This window comes from Leopardus geoffroyi, chromosome D3 (assembly GCF_018350155.1).
Source record: "Leopardus geoffroyi isolate Oge1 chromosome D3, O.geoffroyi_Oge1_pat1.0, whole genome shotgun sequence".
Classification (NCBI taxonomy): domain Eukaryota; kingdom Metazoa; phylum Chordata; class Mammalia; order Carnivora; family Felidae; genus Leopardus; species Leopardus geoffroyi.
In genome coordinates, this window is record NC_059339.1 from 48,572,759 (window position 1) to 48,579,633 (window position 6,875).

Consider the following 6,875-nt stretch of genomic DNA (forward strand, 5'->3'; position numbering starts at 1 on the left):
GACGGGCAGAGAGAGAGGGAGACACAGAATCTGAAGCAGGTTCCGGGCTCTGAGCTGTCAGCATAGAACCTGACAGGGCTCGAACCCGTGAACCGTGAGATCATGACCTGAGCCGAAATCAAGAGTGGGAAGCTTAGCTGACTGAGCTACCCAGGCACCCTAAGCCCATCCCATTTCTAAGAAAATTCTCCCACATCTTTTACATTTCAAATTTTCATTTTGACTCACTTCACAATGCCTTTGGCCCATACAAGTTTTTAATCTAAAAAGACACTATAATAATAAAAGTAACTAGTAGCAGCACTGATAACAATAATATTAACTACAGCACTTTAGGCCTAACTACCTAAAAGAGCTGTGTATGTTACATTGATACTACGATTCTGAAAAAATGTACCATTACAATCCTGGGGGTTTCCCTCAGTGAATTTCCCATTTGATGAATAAATCGATCTTATGTCTTATTTTATTAATTTTTAAAATACTTTTAAAGTTTATTTACCTTGGGAGCACCTGGGTAGCTCAGTCAGTTAAGCATCTAACTCTTGATTTCAGTTCAGGTCATGATCTCACCGTCCTGGGATCGAGCCCTGTGTCGGGCTCTGCACTGGGTGTGGAGACTGCTTCAGATTCATTCTCTCTCTCTCTCTCTCTCTCTCTCTCTCCCCCCCCCCCCCGTCTCTCCCCTGCTCACACACTCTCTCTCTTTCCCTCTAAAAAAATAAAAAAAATAAAGTGTATTTATTTTTGAGAGAGAGAGAGCACATGCAGGGGAGGGGTGTAGAGAGGAAGAGACAGAATCCCAAGCAGGGTCTGCACCATCATCACAGAGCCCAAGTCAGGGTTCGATCTCACAAACCATGAGATTGTGACCCGAGCCGAAATCAAGAGTCGGACTTTGAGCCACCCAGGTGCCCCTCGATCTTCTATTTTGAAATATTTTTCTTAGGCTTTGTAATGGTCATTGTTCATTCAGCACTTACCTGTAGAGTATCCACTTCAGAGAGCTTTTGAGGTGGTGGAACTATACACATGAATACTCAAGAGAATTTTAGAGAGCTTGTAAGCAGCACATTAGGATGAGGAAAATAACGTCCACAAAACGTGGATGGCAAAGCAGAAACCGGAACCCAGGGAGACAGTCAAAAGGCCAACCAAGTGCCCCTACTGCTGTGAGCCTGGCTTGGGAGTTGCCTGACAGCCTGGCATTTGCTTGGGGGACCTGGCAAAATATTTACACCAGTTCACCAGTGACAGGTCTTACTTAGCTTTGGCTCTTGCTTCCTGGTGTATAGGTTTCTGCTTTGTAAGTTGGATACACTTCAATTCTATCATTTTCCCTCAACGTGCAATAGTGCTGTTCTTGTCTCTGGATTTCTTGTGTTCACTGGTTTTTCTATGCGTCCAACATATATTTGGTGCCTACTATACACCGAGCTGCACATTTCATAGGGCGGGAGACAGGGGGTTCCAGAATGAAGAGCGCATATGCCCTGCCTCTACAAGCTCCCTGTGTCATAAGTGAGACATACAGGAGGCTGGTGATTAGAACACAATGCAGCAAAGACGGAGGATGAGCTAAGGGCTATGGGAGATTTTCAGCTATTGTTTGCATCAACCTCTGCCTTTTACTTTCTGCCTTTTCTTTCAGTTTCTTTTTCTTTTTGAAAAAGAATAGATGTCAGGTAGCTTAAGGATAGGGACACTTTGTTTTATTTTATTACCACATGCCCATTGTGCCCCAAACACCATGATGGGCACACAGAAATGAACCACCAGAGGGAGACAAACCTGCAAGCAAGTAACCGTGTGGTGTGTTAAGTGCTGGGAGGGAGGATGTGCAAGGATGCACAAGCAAGGATGTGCAAGATGGGGACTTGGGACCCTTTATGCTGCGACTTGAGTGTGAGGAAGAAGGTTGTCCAAGCAAAAGGCAAAGGTGTCGTGATGTGTCTTATTCAGGGAATCCTTGGTTTAGTAAGGTGGGAACAGATGGGGTGCAAAGGACAGAATGACAGCTTTTTAAGCCAAGTTAAAGGGCTCAGGGAGTTTACCAGACTATCTTGTCGGATTCCACTGGTGGCTGCATAGGGCATTGTCCCAAGCTCCCTTGACCCATAAAGCTCTTTAAATTATAATATGCTCATGGCATCTGAGAGGTGAGGCCCCCTTGAATTAGGTGCTAGAGATCCTCAGCTTTCACATAGTCTCCACTTTTGCCCACATTTTCCCCTCCTCCATTTGTTGGCTTTGGTTTTTAATATGTGGCAGGACTAATGGTAAGAGACCTCACAGTGGCCCGACCTGCCTACCGGGTACCATCTCTGAGAGGATGGCCAGTGGGTGGGTCACTGCCCTGCTGCCTGAGCCAGCAGCTGAAGGGAGCCCCTACTGAGCCCCTGCTTTGTAGGAGACTCTTTCTGGGACTCCTCCTCCTTGGCAGGATTGGTGGGGATGGGTTAAGGCTAAGGACACAGCCCCGGGTTGGGGTTGGTCCACTGAGGCCCTGTTTGACTTGCGTTATGGTAACAAGTGGAAGAAGTGCCCCATTCACTGCAACCTTGCTTGAGGTAAAGTCCACATTGGGTTAGAGGTCTGAAGGTTGAACGAATGTCTGGGCCCTGGGGGAACTGGGGGAGCTCAGAGCCAGTAGGAGCACCCTCCCTGGGCACTTGGCACCTAGGAAGCTTCTTAGCTGTCTGCCAGGTAGCTTGAGCCTGGGGCAGGAAAGGCCAACAGAAGCTGTAATTATCATCTTTTTTAAGCTCCTCTGGAATGGAAATTCTGGAAGTCAGCAAGAGCCAAACTGGCTGGGCAGGGCCTGGTGGTGGTTCTGACTGTTGGTGGCAGCACAGGCCACCTTTGAGTCACCGGCATGGTCCCTGGCCCTTCCCAGCAGGCTTTCTTAGGTGGATCCTCCAACTGCACAACCCTTTTCAGGAGCCAGAGCCCCCAGGTTTGCTTGTGCCATTTAAACCACGACCTGGCTAAGCCTCTTCAAATGTGTTCTGTAATAAATAGACCGCCCCCCCCCCCCCCCCCGGCTTCCTAGGCACCCATCCATGTGTTCAGGAGCCTCATCAAAGCCATTCTTTCCAGGGTGTGGCTCCAACCTGGAAAGCCAGCTGCATCTCCTGCCAGGGCCCCCTCTTCTTCCAAGGGGCGGCTCACAAACCACACGTCAGAGACGTGTCAGAGGCCTCACCACTGCATAGCTCAGAAATGTGGGTCTGGAGGCCAGGACGATCAAGACATTTGTTCTGCACCTCAGTACATACCCGCTGGGACGCACCCCCAAGAAGGTCTTCAAGGAGAGAAATTGAAGACAACACAAAGAAAGGGAAAGACATTCCATGCTCACAGATTGGAAGAACAAACATTTTTTGATGTCTATAGTGCCTAAAGCAATCTACACATTTAATGCAATCCCTATCAAAACACCACTGGCATTTTTCACAGAGCTGGAACACACAATCCTAAAATTTGTATGAAATCACATAAGACCCCAAATAGCCAAAGCAGCCTTGAAAAAGAAAAGCAAAGCTGGAGGCATCACAATTCCGGACTTCAAGAATTATTACAAAGCTGTAGTGATGAAGACAGTATGGTACTGGCACAAAAACAGACACATAGATCAATGGAACAGAATAGAAAACCCAGAAATGGACTCATAACTCTATAGTCAATTACTCTTTGACAAAGCAAGAAAGAATATCCAATGGGAAAAAGATTGTCTCTTCAACAAATGGTGTTGGGAGAAATGGACAGCAACATGCAAAAGAATAAAACTTTCTTATGCCACACACAAAAATAAATTCAAAATGGATTAAAGACCTAAGTGTGAGGCCTGAAACCATCAAAATCCTAGAGAACACAGGCAGTAACTTCTTTGACATTGGCTATAACAACTTCTTTCTAGATATGTCTCCTGAGACGAGGAAAACAAAAGCAAAAATAAACTATTGGGGGCTGGCTCAGTGGGTAGAGCATGCGACTCTTGATCTCAGGGTTGTGAGTTCAAGCCCCACATTGGGTGTGGAGCCTACTTAAAAAAAAATAAGAAGAAAATAAACTATTGGAACATATAAAAAATAAAAAGCTTCTGCACAATGAGGGAAGCAATCAACAAAACTAAAAAGCAACCTAAAAAAAAAAAACTAACTAAAAGGCAGCATATGGAATACGAGAAGATATTTGCAGGTATTGTCTAACCCAAATAGAGGGTTAGTATCCAAAATATATAAAGAACCTCTCAAACTCAACACCCAAAAAATGAATAATCCAATTAAATCATGGGCAGAAGACATGAATAGACATTTTTTCCAAAGAAGATATACAGATGACCAACAGACACATGAAAAAATGCTCATCATTACTTATCAGGGAAATGCAGAACAAAACTGCAGTGAGATATCACCTTACACCTGTCAGAATGGCTAAAATCAACAACCCAAGAAACAACAGCTGTTGGCAAGTGTGTGGTGAAAGGGGAGCCCTCTTGCACTGTTGGTGGGAATGCAAACTGGTGCAGCCACTGTGGAAGACGGTATGGAGGCTCCCCCAAAAATTAATAATAGAACTACCCTACAATCCAGCAATTGAACTACTAGGTATTTACCCAAAGAATACAGAAATACTAATTCAAAGGGATACATGCACCCCAATGTCTAGAGCACATTATCTATAATAGTCAAATTATGAAAACAGCCCATAGGTCCATCAATTGATGAACAGATAAAGAAGAGTGCTGTGTATATATATATATATTGGAATATTACTGAATCGTTAAAAAGATGAAATCTTGCCATTTGCAACAGCATGGATGGAGCTAGAGAGTATTATGCTAAGTGAAATAAGTCAGAGAAAGACAAATACCAATATAATTTCACTTATATGTGGCATTTAAGAAACAAAATAAGCAAAGGGGGAAAAAAGAGGCAAACCAAGAAACAGACTCTTAACTGATGGTTACCACAGGGGAGGTGGGTGGGGGGATGAGTTACAAAGGTGACGGGGATTAAGGAATGCACTTGTCATGATACAGGCCGAGTGACGTAGAGAAGTGTTGAATGAATCACTGTACTTTGCACCTGAAACTAATATTATGCTGTATGTTAACTAACTGGAATTTAAGTAAAAACTTAAAAAAAAAAAAAAAAAAAAAAAAGACTTGCAGCTTTAGGGAAGTTTGATGGAAAAGAATTGTGAAATCTTCCCTGGCAGGAAGTATGGAGTTTGGAAATCTGTCTTATGAGGCCAATCAGTGAGTCTGCGCAGGAAAGAACAGAACGTGGGGGTTTGCTGCCCCTGCACTGCCCCTCTGCAAGCTCACTCATGTCCACTGCCAAACCTCTTCAGGGTCTAAATAAACAAGATCGAATGCAATATATGAAACAGAACCACGGGAGTGTCTTTTCATCCTGGATTGAACAATTTCAAACTTTCATCTGATGTTTTTTTCAGGGAAGTAGAAGGGGAAAGTCTTAACTCTTAATAAGAAAACAGATCTCGGCGTCTTTTGTAGAGCCCAGGGCTCCCGGTACTGGACCTCGAGCCTTTGAGCTCTGAGAGTTTATTGTAAACATCAGTATCGCCAAAACCCACAACTGAGTGCTGTAACTGGGAAGTGGGTGGATGGGTGAGTTGTTTTTTTGTTTTTTGTTTTTTTTTGTTTTTTGTTTTTTGTTTTTAATTCAGCAAATAATGTGGCTTCCCTCTGTATCTTTACTTCTCATGGGTTCTGAATTTGCCAAGCTGGTCAGTCTCTTTTATGGGTAAATATGTGCCCATTTTATTAAAACAAAAGCCTCTTAAAATGCAGATGGTATGCTTCCTGCTTGCTAGCCCTCACAGATTCCTTGTTGCAACCGAAGCGGGCGTGTTACTTTGATAGTGGTATGAAATAACCTTAACTTTGCCTGGGGATATTTATAACAAAACATGCAGAATTATTGCACCATAAAGCCTGCTTCACTGATTCTTGCTGATTAAAAACTTTTTTTTTTTAAGGCTAATGTAATAAAAACCAAAAAGACCCAACAGCTGGAGATCTGAAGACAGCCCAACTGGAGCCACACAGGCTCCCCCTCTGCCCTTGGATTCAAGCCCTGCGCCTGGAGAAGCCAGACCAGCTCCACAGGCCCCTTCCCGGTGCTTCATGCATCACCTACCTTCCCGCCCCAAGCTGAGGCAAGAATGAATGGCCTGGGAGGGATGGGCTTGTCTTTCTGCCATGCTGGAGGTCAGTGCCAAGTTTTGCTTCAGAAAAAACTGAGGCAGAGCCATCCTGGTATTAGGTGAGGCCAACGTATTCCACCCTGTCCCCTGGAAGACAGGCCAAACAGGACGGAGGCATTTTTAATTGATGCTAGGACCATGTAAGGATAAGAAGTTGACAGGAACTGACATAACTCTTTATTCTTCCTTCCAAGGTGCCCATTTACCAGGCACATCCTCAAGGGCACTGTGAAATCAGGCCCAGTGGGTTTTTACCTCTTGGCTGTTGGCCAAAATCAAACTGGTTTCATCAGGCCCTGAGAGTAGACACAATAAGTATTAATTGGTGTTTTTGGTGTTAATCCTCATTTTCTTTGGGTGCTATGATGAGCTTTGCCATGAGCCTCTCCCACTCGGTGCCTTCTTTGTCTTGGGGGCCCTAAGCAGTACCGCCACACCCTGTTCTCTTTTCTCACTTCACCCTGTCCTTCTCTAACCCCTCCCCTGGCACACACACACATTCACACATACATAATCCTCAATCCAACACGGTCAGATGTCCCTGCATCTAGCTCAGGTGGAAAACTTGTTTTACAACGAAGAAAACACATGTTATTGAGAAGTGGCGAAGAATATTGCTACACATTCTTCCCAAGGCC